This window comes from Hemicordylus capensis, chromosome 5 (assembly GCF_027244095.1).
Source record: "Hemicordylus capensis ecotype Gifberg chromosome 5, rHemCap1.1.pri, whole genome shotgun sequence".
NCBI classification, from domain to species: Eukaryota; Metazoa; Chordata; class Lepidosauria; order Squamata; family Cordylidae; genus Hemicordylus; species Hemicordylus capensis.
The window spans coordinates 165,097,271-165,111,337 of NC_069661.1; the positions used below are offsets into that span (position 1 = coordinate 165,097,271).

The following is a 14,067-nucleotide window of genomic DNA, read 5'->3' on the forward strand; positions in this document are numbered from 1 at the left end:
TCTTGCCTTCTCCGCAGCATGTTCCCTACGGTGGCATGGGGCTGCCTTTGGGTGACCATTTGCTCCCAGCTACCTGGGAAAAGATCCTTAAATGCGAATATGTCAACATATTTAGTCTTTTATTTCGGGAGCCAGAGGTCAAGCATAGGGAGGGCGAATCATGTAAGGAACATGAGGCGACTAAGCGCAAACCAGTTGAGAAGACATGGAACAACTGGCTGTCAGGCTTCACTATTTATATGGGAGTAATAGTGCAGGCTCAACCTGCTAGGTTTCAGACTTTGCGGGCTCCTCCTGGATCCGCTATGATGAAAGTTTCTGCATGCGGGCTGCTTTGGACCCCACCCTACCGTGAGATATGCCCCTACAGGAGTTTTGGCTGGTAATTATGTCTCCACCCCGCCCCGTAGAAGGGGACCGGTCGGATATCGGGCATTTGCTTTCCAGGCCACATGGGGTCTCACCAGCCACAGCGGCAGGCCAACAGTGGGTTCAACCCCACATGGTCTGCTGGGAATATAACAACGGTGGCCGGTGTTTGAGGGCATCGTGTCAGTTCAAGCACGCATGTGGGCTTTGCGGGGCCAAACACCCAAGCTCCACCTGCCCTAGGGCCAGGGTTGGGAGTCCCAGACCAAAGTTCAAGCCAGGTAGCAATAAGAAAGGGGGCCCCCCTCCACCCCCTGTGGGTAAAGGGACCCAGCCCCATCAGGCTTGAGGTGCTGGGGCACTTGCTAGCGGCCTATCCCAATAGGTCTGCTGCTGCTTATTTGTTTTATGGTTTCCAGGAGGGTTTTAGGATTCCTTCTTCCTCCCGCCAGGAGCCAAGTATGTCCCGCAACCTTAGGTCCGTAGTGGGTAAAGAGGCGGTAGTGTGTAAGAAAATTAATAAGGAAGTTTTAGCGGGTAGGGTGTTGGGGCCTTTTGACAGCCCCCCCTTACCCTGTTTATGGGTGTCTCCCTTAGGACGTCAACGATGGAATTCCCGATGTTCTTTGTTCACTGCGTTACACGTCTTTTGACGACGTAGTCCAGATTGTTAGGGGCCGGGGAGTAGGGGCGCTCTTGGCCAAGTGCAATATTGAGTCAGCCTTCCGCCTGCTTCCTGTTCACCCAGAGGACTTTGACCTTCTGGGTTTTGCTTTTGCGGGAAAATTTTACTTTGATCGAGCCCAGCCAATGGGCTGTTCTATTTCTTGCGCAGCCTTTGAGGCCTTTAGTACATTCCTGGAGTGGGCAGTGTGGCGGAGGGCTGGCTTGGTCTTCCCCACTCATTAGTTAGATGATTTTCTTTTTGTAGGCAGGGGTAATTCGCGGGAATGTTTGCATTTGTTGCGCTCCTTTATGGAGCTAGCGGAAGAGCTGGGTGTTCCCCTGGCCAAAGAAAAGATGGAAGGGCCGGTCACGCAGCTCTCCTTCCTGGGGATTGAGTTGGATACGGTAGCGGGTTGCTCGAGGTTGCCACAAGCAAAGCTGGGGGTCCTGTTGGACCTTGTCAGGGCTTTGGTGCTTTGGGGCGTGCCCGTAAGGCTACATTAAGGGAGCTTCAGGTAGTAGCAGGGCACCTGAACTTTGCATGCAGGGTGGTGGCCCCTGGGCGGGCCTTTCTAGGGCGTCTCTGTGATTTGATGTCAGGGCTTCGGGCCCCTCATCACAGGGTTCAGATCACAGAAGGAGTCAGGGCTGATATGGTGGTGTGGGAGTCCTTTTTATTGGAATTCAATGGCGTTACCTTTTGGAGGAGCGAGCAGCTCCTTGAGGCTGATTTATAAGTCCACTCAGATGCTGCTGGTGGGATTGGCTTTGAGGTTTATTTTAGGGGCCGCTTTTGCGCTGCCCGCTGGCCGGTAGAGTGGGTGCAACGGGGGATCACTAGGGACTTGACATTCCTGGAGCTCTTTCCCATAGTCATTGCAGTGCATCTTTGGGCTGATGAGTTTTCGAACTCGTCGGATCGGTTCTGGTGTGATAACCAGGCCATGGTTCAAGTTATTAATACTCAGACTTCCCACTCCCAGAGGTTCGTTAATGGGGCTCGTTAATGGGGCTCGTTAGGGTCTTCGTGCTGCAATGCCTTTGGGCCAACATCTTGTTTCAGTCTCGCCACGTGCCTGGGATTCGGAATGATATAGCTGACGCCCTGTCTCGTTTTCAGGTGAACAGGTTCAGGGAGTTAGCACCCGAATCAGCACTGCACCCGGAGCCTATGCCTACCTTACTGTGGCATCTTGGCAGGTAGAAGCCCAGCTTGCCATAGTGGCTTCATTGGCACCCAGCACCAGGGCAAGTTATACGTCCAAGATTGAGGCTTTTTCCCTTTTTCGGAGGGCGGAAGGCCTGGCGGAGGTTTGGCCAGTACTGGTTGGTCATTTACAGCAGTTCCTGGTGCTCCTCCACAGGGCGGGGAGTGCTGTGTCTACCTTAGTAGGTTATCTGGCCGCTCTGACATTTGAGGCACAGGTCAGAGGGGTTGAGGATTGCTCTGGTGATCCCCGGGTGAGGCGTATGTTGGAGGGTTGGTCCAGAGGGTGTCCTGTGGGAGCAGACGCTAGACGCCCATTTACCTTGGATTTGGTGGCCGTCCTGCTCGGGCAGTTGCCAGTTTGCTGTGGGGCCCCCTGGGAAGTCCCGCTTTTTTGGGCAGCGGTATTGGTTGCATTTTTTGGCGCCTTCCGGCCTGGGGAGCTATTGCCAAGGAGCAAGGGCTCTCCTAGGGACTGCTGCCTGCGGTTTTCTGATTTGTCCTTTTCAGATGGGGAGGTGTGTTTGTTTTTACACCATTCTAAAACTGACCAGAAGGGTAAGGGACATGTCATCCGCTTGGCAGCTGCCAGCAACCCTTCACTTTGTCCGGTGACTGCCTTGCGGCATTACCTGGAGTTAGGGCCCTTCCCTGGGGGCTGTTTGTGCATAAGGACCAGGCCCCCCTCACTCAATATCAATTTCTGGCAGTCATTCGGAAGGCCTTGATTGCAGCCAGGGTCCCTGTGGAGGGACTTACCTTGCATTCATTTTGGATCGGGGCCGCTACCACTGCTACTCTCATGGGGTTGCGAGAGGACATGGTCCAAAGGATTGGGCAATGGAAGTCCACAGTGGTCAGGCACTATGTGCACTGAAGCGGGTGGTGTATACTGATACTGATACACTGTTTTTCTTGGCAGGTGCTGGTGGAGCAGCAGCTCCTGTTCGGGTACTGGTGTGTGGCCATTCGTTGGTCTTTTGGGCCTTCAAGTGGACCAGCACCTCCCAGTGGGGCATTCAGTTGGGATTTGGAAGGAGGCCCTCTGTTTATTGGTTGGGTATGTGGGGTATGCTGTGGAGCCAGCTGCTCCCCGCCATTTGGGACCATTTAGCTAAGTTCCCTGAGCCCGATATTATTGTTATTCATTTGGGCGAGAATGATCTAGGCAGGCGGACTGGCCTCTCTCTCGTTCAGCAAGCCTCTTCCGATTTCACGATTTTGCAGGGTTCGATACCTGGAGTTCGCATATTATGGGTTAATTGGTTGCAACGCAGGGTCTGGCGGGGGGTTTGGAACATGCTGGGCATTGAGAAGGCTCGGCGTAAATCTTCTGCAGCAATAGGGAAGCTGGTGAGGGCAGCAGGGGGTGAGGTGTTGCAACAGCCCGGCCTGTCTGCCCGTTTCCCGGAGTTGTTTCGCCCTGATGGAGTTCACCTTTCCGAGGTGGGATGTGACCTGTATCTTAGCAACATTTGGAAGGGGCTTGCTGAGTTTGTGGAGAGGTATGGGGCAGGGAGGTCAAGCTAGGCTAACCTCCCTGGGTGGCAGTAACAGTGCGGGTGGGGTGGTAATTTGAGGGATAGAACATCGGTGAGCACCCTTGGATATTTAAGAGGTGGATTGGTCAATCGCTCCTTTATGGTCTGTGCGGCACGGGGAGAATGGATTTCCATGAAACCGGCTTCAGGACTTCACCAACCTTTGGGCTGAGCGGTCCGGGGTGGATGAAGACCTTGAAGTGTCCAGATCCTCTCTTACCATAGGGGGGGTTGGCTTTGAGGGAATTGGGCAGGGTATACCTGCCCGTTTCCCGAGCCAGGGTGTGTCGCCCAGTAGGGCGCTGGGTAGGACGTCAGAGTCCTAACCCGGCCCTAGTAGTCCCGCACTGTTTTTCTCAGGGTGATTAATCACCTTGTGTTCCAGTCCGCCATGTCTTGTTGTCCAGTTAATAAAGTTGTGGCCCTTTCACCCATATCAAGTCTATGTGTCTTCTTGGGCTGGGGTCTGGGGACAACTACATTGTCCTTGTGGAACATGCAAAGTTCTGGATCAGCAGAAAGAGCACAGAGCTCTGAGAGAACTTTGAGCTGAAGTAATGGTCACCATGAAAAGGGTTTTGAAGGTAAGGTTACACAAGTTGCAGTTTGCCATGAGTTCAATAATAATAATAAATAATAATTCGATTTCTATACCACCCTTCCAAAAATGGCTCAGGGCAGTTTACAAAGAGAAATAACAAATTAGATGGCTCCCTGTCCCCAAAAGGCTCACATTCTAAAAAGAAACATAAGACACACACCAGCAACAGTCACTGGAAGTACTGTGCTGGGGGTGGATAGGGCCAGTTACTCTCCCCCTGCTAAATAAAGAGAAACACCACAGTAAAAGGTGCCTCTTTGCCCAGTTAGCAGGGGTATTGATCCCCAACCATGAGGATCAATTCAAGTTCCAAGTTGGGAAGTGGTGTACAATTGGTGGGTTCAAAAGGGCTGCTCCCTTAATGAAGTGTTGCACATGAGGATGAGAGATGGATGCAGTTCTGTGACGGCCCCCTGATGTTTAAGGATGCTGGTGTTGAATTTGTCAAGGCCAGCTTGCAAAATCCCCAGGACATCCACAATTTGCAAGGGCAAATGTGGAATAGTTCTGTAGAACAGGAAAGCCTGCCAGGTACCCAGTGAACTCTATTGGTAGATGATTTCCATGAAGACAACAAGATGTTACACAAGTCCCCTGGATACCCCCTTGTTCCTAAGCCTTCCTGCTCAACCTGCTATCCCTGCTAACTTGACAAAGAGGCACCTTTTAACATGGTGATTCTCTTTTATTGAGCAGGGGGAGAGTAACTGGCCCTATCCACCCCCAGCACAGTACCTCCAGTGACAGATGCTGGTGTCTATCTTATGTTTCTTTTTAGATTGTGAGCCCTTTGGGGACAGGGATCCATCTTCTTATATTTATTTGTTATTTCTCTGTGTAAACTGCCCTGAACCATTTTTGGAAGGGCAGTATACAAATCAAATCAAATCAAATCAATTAATAAATAACCTCTATGTTGTTAAACAGAAAAGCTCTGGCTGTGGATGGGACACTGGCCCCCGAGTCAAAAGGTTTGTCGTTAACAGCAGCCATCAACACAAATAGACAGACAGCTGCAGCAAATCTGGGAACCATGGACATATCGGCCAGTGAGGAGTGATCAACATTTTTTCTGCCTTCTTTTGACTGCAGCTTCCTTATGACCCCGGACAGCAAAGGGAATTATGGGAATGCATACAACAGCCCCCAAAGATATGCACTATCCAGAGCATCCACTCCCAGAGCTGTGGGAGACTGGAACCTGGTGAAGAAGAGCTCCAGCTTTGCATTGTCCTCCAAAGTGAAAAGAACCACCCTCGACATTCTGAAGCAATGGGTCACTTGACGGAAGACCCAAGGATCCAGCCTGACTTCAGGTTCCAATTGAGCCAATCCATAATCCCATGTTCATACCAGCAAAGTGCTCTGCTTGGAGAGGGAGTAGGTTCTGATCTGCCCATTCCAGCATTCTGGAGGCTTCCCAATACAGGATTCCCAACCTTGCACCTCCGTGCTGGTTGACGTAGGCCTTTGCCGTCATGTTGTCTGTCCTTATGGGAACATTTGACCGGACAGCTTGCTGGCGAACTCCAGAAGAGCCAGTCTGTTTGCTCTCTGTTCGAGGAAGTTGATGCTGCTTTGCGCTTCCTCAGGTGACCAGATTGCCTGGGCTGTTAGCCCATGTGAGCTCCTCAACCAAACAGACTCGTGTCTGTGGTGACTATCACTTGATCTAGTATAGCTAGGTCGACTCCCTCTGAGAGGCAAATGAGGGAAAGCCACCAGTCTAGGCAGCAACAGGTGCTGGAAGGAATCTGTTCCACAAAGGGAAAGAGGATCCACTTCAGGGGCTGCAGATGGAATCTTGACGAATTGACGAGGCCCTAGCATGATACCATCATGCCCAGAAGCTGAGATAATTCCATCAGCTTTGCTGTATCCTTGGTGCAGTTGTGTTGTAAAAGCTGAATGATTTTGTTTTGATGTTCTGTTGTGAGGGATATCTTGAACTGCATCATGTATGGTTCCCAGGTGCTCAATCTGTTGTATAGGGAAGAGCTCTTGGTTGACCACAAAGCTGTGAGCTTCCAGACAGCTAATGGTGGCTGTTAGAATGTCACAGAGAAACAGGGAGATGGCCCCCTTTCTCAGATGGGCCACCAAGGCCATGAGTAGCTTGGTAAACACCCAAGTTGCTGAGGGGCATCACCCTGTGTTGGTAATAATGATGATGGTAATCATAGCACAGGCAGTTTCTAGGCTTCCAGAATTGGAACATGTATGTAAGTATGCTTCTGACCGATCAATGGATGCCAGGAAATCTCCTTTTTGGAGACATGCCACTATGGACTTTAGGGTCTACATCTGAAACCATCTTTTCTTCAGTAATTTGTTGAGCCACTTGAGATCCAGGATAGCTCTCATGTCTCCACTGTCTTTGGGTACTAAGAACAAAATGGAATAGACCTCTGTGGATGAACTGTGGTGGAAGTGGTGCAATTGCTTGAATGTGGAGAAGGTGCTGGATCACTGATAGGAAGGCCCAATGGTGGCCAGATCCCTTGCCCACTGAGAGGTCACAAAGTGACCAGAGAATTAGATGCCATGGCATGAGCACCGAACTGCATGGTGTCCAATGAGGAATCTGCCAAAAAGGTCAAGGAAACTTCAATTTTCTTGAGCCCATCCTTGATTATCTTAGGGGTAGCCTCAAGTGCTTCATGCTCTTCAGCCCAAAGGTAGACTACTGTACAAAAAACTGAATTGGTTACTGATGCTCTCAAGGATGCTGCAGGTGCCTCGAAAGACCATCAAAGAGCAGCCTCAACTTGCTTATTACAGAAGCTCCCCAGAAGCAGGAACTACTGTACAAACAGTTGTAATGTATGGCATGCCTTGGAAAGCAGTGCCGGGTATAGCAAACAGTATTCCAAAGTTAGTTCTTTTTTAAAAAAACAAATTTTTTCCAGAGACTCCCAGAGAGCATTTTACAGCCGTGCTCTGAGTGTGTGTGTAAAGGCATGGCAAATGACAAAAGGTTAGTTCATTCTGTTATATTTTTGTACTGATGATGGTCACAGTCTTTTTCTTGGTCTTCGTTCTTCTACACTTAATACCCTAAAGCTGCTGGTCATTGCATATTTTCTGCTTGTTGTTTCAGTTCTATTACTCCTTTGTACTGGCTTCCCTTACTTCTCACCTTGACTTTACACTTTTGGTACTCAGTGTTGGCATTTGCTATAGACATTGTCTCTGTTCTCGATCTAAGACACGTCGTATTTATTTGAATGTGTCTGTGTACTGACTCGGGGATGGAGTCACTGTATTTGTCACTTCCTAACTTGCTGACTTAAATTCAAACTGAGAGGTTCTCCCTCTCTCTGCATAAGAGACTGTTAGCCTGTTCAATGTTCTCTTAGCCTATGTTTAGTAAGTAATAAACATCAAACTCTTATTTCTCAGTTAAAGTTGGCTTCTGTTATAAAGGATCCTGTTCCTTATAAAGGATAAATAATTTCTCTGCAACAGTTCCAAATGTCTTTGTGCTCTTGCTTCTCTCTATATATCTTCTTTTCTTTCTCTATATATCCTCCTTGGATCATCCTCAGAATATGTACTGTTTATTCCTCAGCTGACTCTCTTGCCCTCATTTGCTGCCCTCATTTCCCCTTCCTGATTCCCCCTCATTTGCCTCCTGATTTCCCCCTGGAGAAATCCCCCCATGGTTTCCCCTAGCTCTCAAATACCCTTCTGGCTAACATTTCCCTCTGCCTTGCCTTTTGTTTTCACTTTTCTCAGTCTCTCACAGGGCCTGGAGGGGGCAAAGCCTGAAGCAATTACCATGGGCCCCACATTTTGTTCATGACAAACAAGTTTTAACAAATGGAAGAAGAGGCAAAGAAAATGAGTCCTCAAGTGGAAACCACATATTCAGATGTAGGATCAACAGTATAGAGACACAAATCAGATTTGCCAGATAGAAAAACTAACTTCAGGCTAACTGGAAGAGACAAGTTCAGGTGGAAATTTACAATATATTAGACAGATTTCAAAGTGAAATGGAGAAATGCTCCTGTGCTTATATAGGAAATTTGTTTGGTTTCCCGACACAAGACTGGACCAGGCTTCGTAAAGTCAGGATAATTTGGATGCAAATGCTCTAGAGCAGGGATTCTCAACGTTGGGTCCCCAGGTGTTATTGGACTTCAACTCCCATAATCCCCAACCAAAGGCCACTAGGGCTGGGGATTATGGGAGTTGAAGCCCAATAACTTCTGGGGACCCAACGTTGAGAATCCCTGCTCTAGAGTAGGGATGTGCATGGAACCAAAAGATGCGGTTAGGTTTGAATTTGAATCAATTTGAACTGCATTGTTCTGAACCAATTTCAGAACCATTGTTCTGAACCAATTTGGTTAAACCAACCAGCCAGTCCAGTCCATTTGACTAAACTGGTTCAGTGGTTTGGGTGGTCAATATACTTGTAAAGGAGAATGGGGTGAGGATTCTCCTTTACAAGTACAGAGGGGGACCCTTCCAAAGATAAGCTAGGTGGGAGTGACGACAGAGGTAATAAGCTCCTTACCCTGCTGATGTGGCTGCCAGCACCACCACTTGCTGCTGCTCATGCTCCCTGGAGTGGCTCCAAGCACACTCCTCCCTCCTTTACCAAGTTGCTGACTTGGCGGCAGCTCAGTTCTGGCTTCCACGCATGTATGGATGCCATGCAAATGGCATCTGTGCATGCATGGAGGACAGAACTGAGCTGCCCCCAAACCGGCAGCTTGGTAAAGAAGGGAGGAGTGTGCTTGGGGCCATGCCAGGGAGGGTGAGCAGTGGCAAGAGACAGCGCTAGCAGCCACGCTGGCTGGGTAAGAAGCTTATTACCTCTCTCGCTGCCCCTGCCTGGCCACCCCGTACTGTTGCCGAACTGGTTTCCCCTGAACTGGGCCTGGTTTGGTTTGATCACAGACCAAAGCACCTCCAGTTTGGTCCATGATTGAACTTCTGAACTAGCCTGGTTCAAGGCGAGCTGGTTCGGCAATGAACCGTTTGTTCACGGTTCATTGTGCTCTCTCTAGAGAGAACTTACCTCCAAATTTATCTCTCTGAATAAATTTCTCTCTCTTACTATGAATGCCAGGATTCAGGGTTACAAACTGCTTACAAATTGCTTACTAATCCTAGATCCTTCTAGGCTCTTACCAGGTACTGATGTCAAGCTGAAAGGGCTGTAGTTTTCCAGCTCTTCCCCCCGCCCCCTTTTTGAAGATAGGGGCAACATTTGCTCATCTCCAGTCTTCTGACACCTCACCCATTCTCCAGGAGTTCTCAGTGATTACAGTTAGTGCCTCTGAGTCACATCCGCAAGTTCCTTCTGTATCTGGGGATGTAATTCATTTGGGCCTGGAGAGAAACTCATTTAAGTTATCTAGCTTTACTTGTCTTTACTGTTACCTATCTTGCAGTGCATTTCTCTCCTTTCTTCATTGGTACATCTTTTGTCCAGCTGGGCCAGTTCTGCCTTGAGTAGGGGACAAATGCAAAATAGACATTAAGCAGCTCTGCCCTCTCTCTGTCACATATTATCATTTACCCATCTTCTCCAAGCAACAGATCTACTGCTTTCTTGACCTCCCTCTTGTTCCAGAAATATCTGCAAATCCCTCCTTTTCTTGATTTTGGCATCTCCCACAAGCCTCAACTCATTTTTCGCCTTAAATTGCCAGACTATGTCCTTACAGGTTTGGACCACTTGTACTCTGCCTAGGGTATATGCCCCTTCTTCCATTTTCTATATGTGTCCTTTTTGCATCTCAGCTGTTCAGAGAGTTCTCTGTGCATTCACACTACTTTCTTGAAATGTCTCCCATGTTTCCTTCTCAGAGAAATTCTGTGTGATTGTGCCTTCAGTGTCTCACTTTAGAGTCTCCCATCCTTCATCTTTTCTTTTTAAAGCCAAAGGATCCTTTCTAGTTTTAATCTCAGGTCATTAAAATCAGCATTCCTGAAATCCAAGGTACATCTGACTTCCGGAAGTTTTCCTCCCCTTGGTATCATGAATTGCAAGATGGCATGGTCATTTCCCCCCAAGGTTTCTCCCACTTTCATTTCATCAACCAGTTCTTTGCTGCTGGTACGGACTAAATCTAGGATAGTCTAGGATAGCTGACACCTTTGTTCCTTCTTCTACCTTCTGAAAGATGAAACTGTTGGCAAGGAAGGTCAAGAACGTATTGGAAATCCCACTCTTAGCAGAGTTAGACTTCCAGCAGATATCAGCGTAGTTGAAGTCTCCCATGACTACTAATGCCTGCCTCTTTGAAAATGTGGCATTCTGTCTAAGAAGGGTTACATCCATGTCTTTTGCATGGTCACGTGATCTATGGTAAATTCCCATTAACATATCACTTTTATGTCTCTTTCTTTTTCTTTATCCCCACATTTCTGACTAGGCTTCCATGTTGAAACTCACTGACTTCTGTGAAGCTGTATACATTCTTTAAATATACTTCAACTTCTCCTCCTCCCTCTTTCTTTTGGATCTATTCCTTTTGAATAAGTTATCCACTTTTGAACAAGTAATACTCTGTTCAAATCATGCATCTCATCTCACCAAGTTTGAGTGACATCTATCAGTTCATATTTGCCTGCCTGCATTAGGATTTCAAATTTCATCTATTTGGTTCTCATACACTGTACATTCGTACATAGACATCAGAGACCATAACCATTTTCTGGTTTCCTTGCTATAGTGACTTGCGAATTTCTGAGCATCCCTCTCCCATTTTGCTTCTGGCTTTGGCACACATTTCTTCTCAAGCGCTTGATTTTATGCATTTGGGAGGCTTTGTCTCCCACCCACATCGGGTTGATGTGGGTGGCGAGGTTGATGAGGCTTGTGAGGTTCCTGCCAAGCATGTTCTTCCCAGTCCCTGTGAAATAGAAATATATAGGAACAAAGGAAGCTGTTTTATACCGAGTCAGACCACAAACTGGCAGCAGCTTCTCCAAGGTTGCAGGCAGGATTTTCTCTAGGCACTTGTGGCCACGAGATGTGGTGAGAGCCACTGGCTTAGATTGTTTTAGATAATTTAATGGAGGATAGATAGGTGTTAGCCATGACAGCAAAACTTCCATGTTCAGAGCAGTTTGCCACTGAATACCCAATGATGGACTTTAGGTCTGATCCAGCAAGGCATTCTTCTTAGGCATTCCCTGCCCCACCACACCCAGTCCTCATAGAGACATTTTCTGTTGTGCAGTTCTTGTGCTTTATCTTTCCACGACATAGCGGCTGACATGATGTGCAGTACAGAGCTGCTGCGGACCACACTGATGTTGCTGAGAAAATGTAAGGCAGTCCCAATGTGGTAGAGTACACCTGGTTGTTTCTCCCTTATGATCTGTGAACCCCCATTTTCCATACTTCCTGGTTCTGGAGCATCTGCCAAAAAGCCTAGACTCTTTATCCCTAGCAATGAAGATCAGACCATGGCGAAGTGGGGGAAGATATTATAACATCTTCACAGTCTTCCATATCCTGGCTAGTACCAACTTGGACTCTGATCAAAGTGTTTTTGGTTGTCATTATGCCAAGAAAAGACCTTTGCTTCTTCATAGTCTTTCAGATTTCTTTGATATTTGCAAAAGTAACTTTAAAATCTTTGTACTGTAGTTCTAAATCCTTATCCATTTGTTCTGACTTATCATTAAACATTTGAGATCTTTGAGATCTTCTCCATTGGAAGCTAGTGTCTGTTTGAATTGCATTCTAAAGAAGGTTCACATCATTGTTTGGACTATCTTCAGCCTCTCTGTTCGACAGCCTGAGACATTTGCTCCTAGTCACATGGACTTGATCACAATCCTTTGGATTATTTTCAGCCGGGCTTATTCTTATGTATTATTATTATTTTAGTTAATTGTTTTCAGTAATTATTTTTCTTTTCAAATTTTCCATCTTATGTACTGCTTTTAATCTTACAATAAATTCTATTTTTCTTAGGTTTTTAAGGGTTTGTTTTCAATTATTTTGTGTGATTCTGTCCCAGAATAAAGACCATGTAACCAAAAGGCTTACCCAGTTTTCAAGTGTCCGAATGGCTACCCTATATCCACATGACTGAAAATATCAAGAAAAGTTTCCCGTGTGACCCTAGAAGCAGGGCTCATTTCTGGGGCTTCATCATGACGACTCATGTTCTTTTCATCTTTCTGCTCCAGGCAGTTGGCTCCAGACCTTTCACCCCTCAAAAGGCAAGCATGAAGCATTTTTATGGGCCCTAGACGTAATAGTTCAATAACTCTGTCCTAGCTGATGAGGGAGAAGTCCCCAGGACTGTTCTGTATTAGGGGATAGAATGAAAACATGGAAGCTGCTATGAAATCATACTTACATTCAGAGATATAGCAAGGTTGCAGTGGGTCTTGGGACAAGAAGTGATGTCCTCACCTTCCTCTCCTCCTCCTCACATCTACTGCAGAACAACAGTAAAGGCAGGATGGAAAACAAAACTTTCTCAGTATGCTCTTTCTCTTGCTCATGTGCAAATAATATCACACACTCCCCATGTACGCAGACACTTTCTCTCCCACCAGACATGTGTGTGCATGGCTGGCTCAGAAATATTTTTAAAAACATATATAGCTGTTGCAATCAGGTCATATATTCATCACCATCAGCAATGCTTCTATATTTCTTATTTGCCTGTTCACAGCAGGAAGGGGAGAGCAAAAAGCAAGCTTTGCCCAGCTAGAAGCCCCCACCCCACAGGGCCCAGGAACATTTCCCCACCCCCCTGCCCACTCTTTCCCAGTTATCTTTACATCTCTGCTTACATAGCGTAATACAGAATTCCTCTTTTCCACACTCAGTATTTGTCAGCTAACACTAATGCTAACACCAACATACCAATACTAACTATACTAACCAAATGGCAATGCAAAAACTAACAGAAATATAGTAGTGAGATATTCTTACTATCTCAATCCAGTCTTTGCCTCTATAATATTCTCTGTCACACACACACAATCTCTCCCCCACTCTCGCTCACACACACAGACACACTCCCAATATATCCCTCAATCAATCAATCACTCTTTCTCTCTCACACACACAAACACACACACACACACACACACACACTCCCAATATCTCCCTAAATCAATCAATCCATCTCTCTCACACACACACAAACTCATACACACACTCCCTCCTCCCTTTGACACCTGCTCTCCTTCCCCAACTCATGCAACACAATAATCACCAGCTTTCACAGAGCACCTTAGCAACAGGAGATGTCACAAAAGAGATTGTGTCATCAGCAACCTGCTTTACCAATGGCCATTGGTCCTCTTGACTCTAGAAGTTTCTTCAGAACTTTGTGGAATCTGTTGTCCTTTCAGATCTCTTCATGTTCATATAATGTTCATATTCAGATCTCTCTCTTCACTGTTCATCTAAGAAATCAGGGATGATCTCCTTATTCATCACAATTTTAGAGGGGCACCAGCCCAAATTCTTTTTAGCAGACAACTCATACCTTTATATGTGTATTTGTTTACATTTATATCCTGCCTTGTTATTAAAAAATCCCAAGGCTACTAACAAAAAATACAAATGCAATATTATATAATTAAAACTTATATAATACACATTTTAAAAACCCAACATATCACAACCAAAAGAGATAGAAATTATATAGAGAAGCTAATTAGCACAGCACACAGAGCCCAAAGGT

The 14,067-nt window shown here is 46.7% G+C and overlaps 1 long non-coding RNA gene across 11 annotated transcripts in view; it reads right to left on the reverse strand.

The window, feature by feature from the left end:
* Nucleotides 1-13,567, reverse strand: part of LOC128327059 (uncharacterized) — an 87,090-nt gene extending 73,523 nt beyond the window's left edge. For 7 of the 11 annotated variants that reach the window (XR_008308443.1, XR_008308446.1, XR_008308440.1 and 4 more), the window contains exons 1-3: nt 13,308-13,567; nt 12,724-12,804; nt 9,782-9,848 (exon numbers count right to left, since the gene is read on the reverse strand). This is a non-coding gene — a long non-coding RNA (uncharacterized LOC128327059). Of the gene's footprint in view, nt 1-9,765; nt 9,849-12,723; nt 12,805-13,307 lie in introns of all 11 variants that reach the window. The other 4 variants (XR_008308447.1, XR_008308448.1, XR_008308449.1 and 1 more) reach the window with 1 other exon arrangement.
* Between the last annotated feature and the right edge of the window lie 500 nt (nt 13,568-14,067).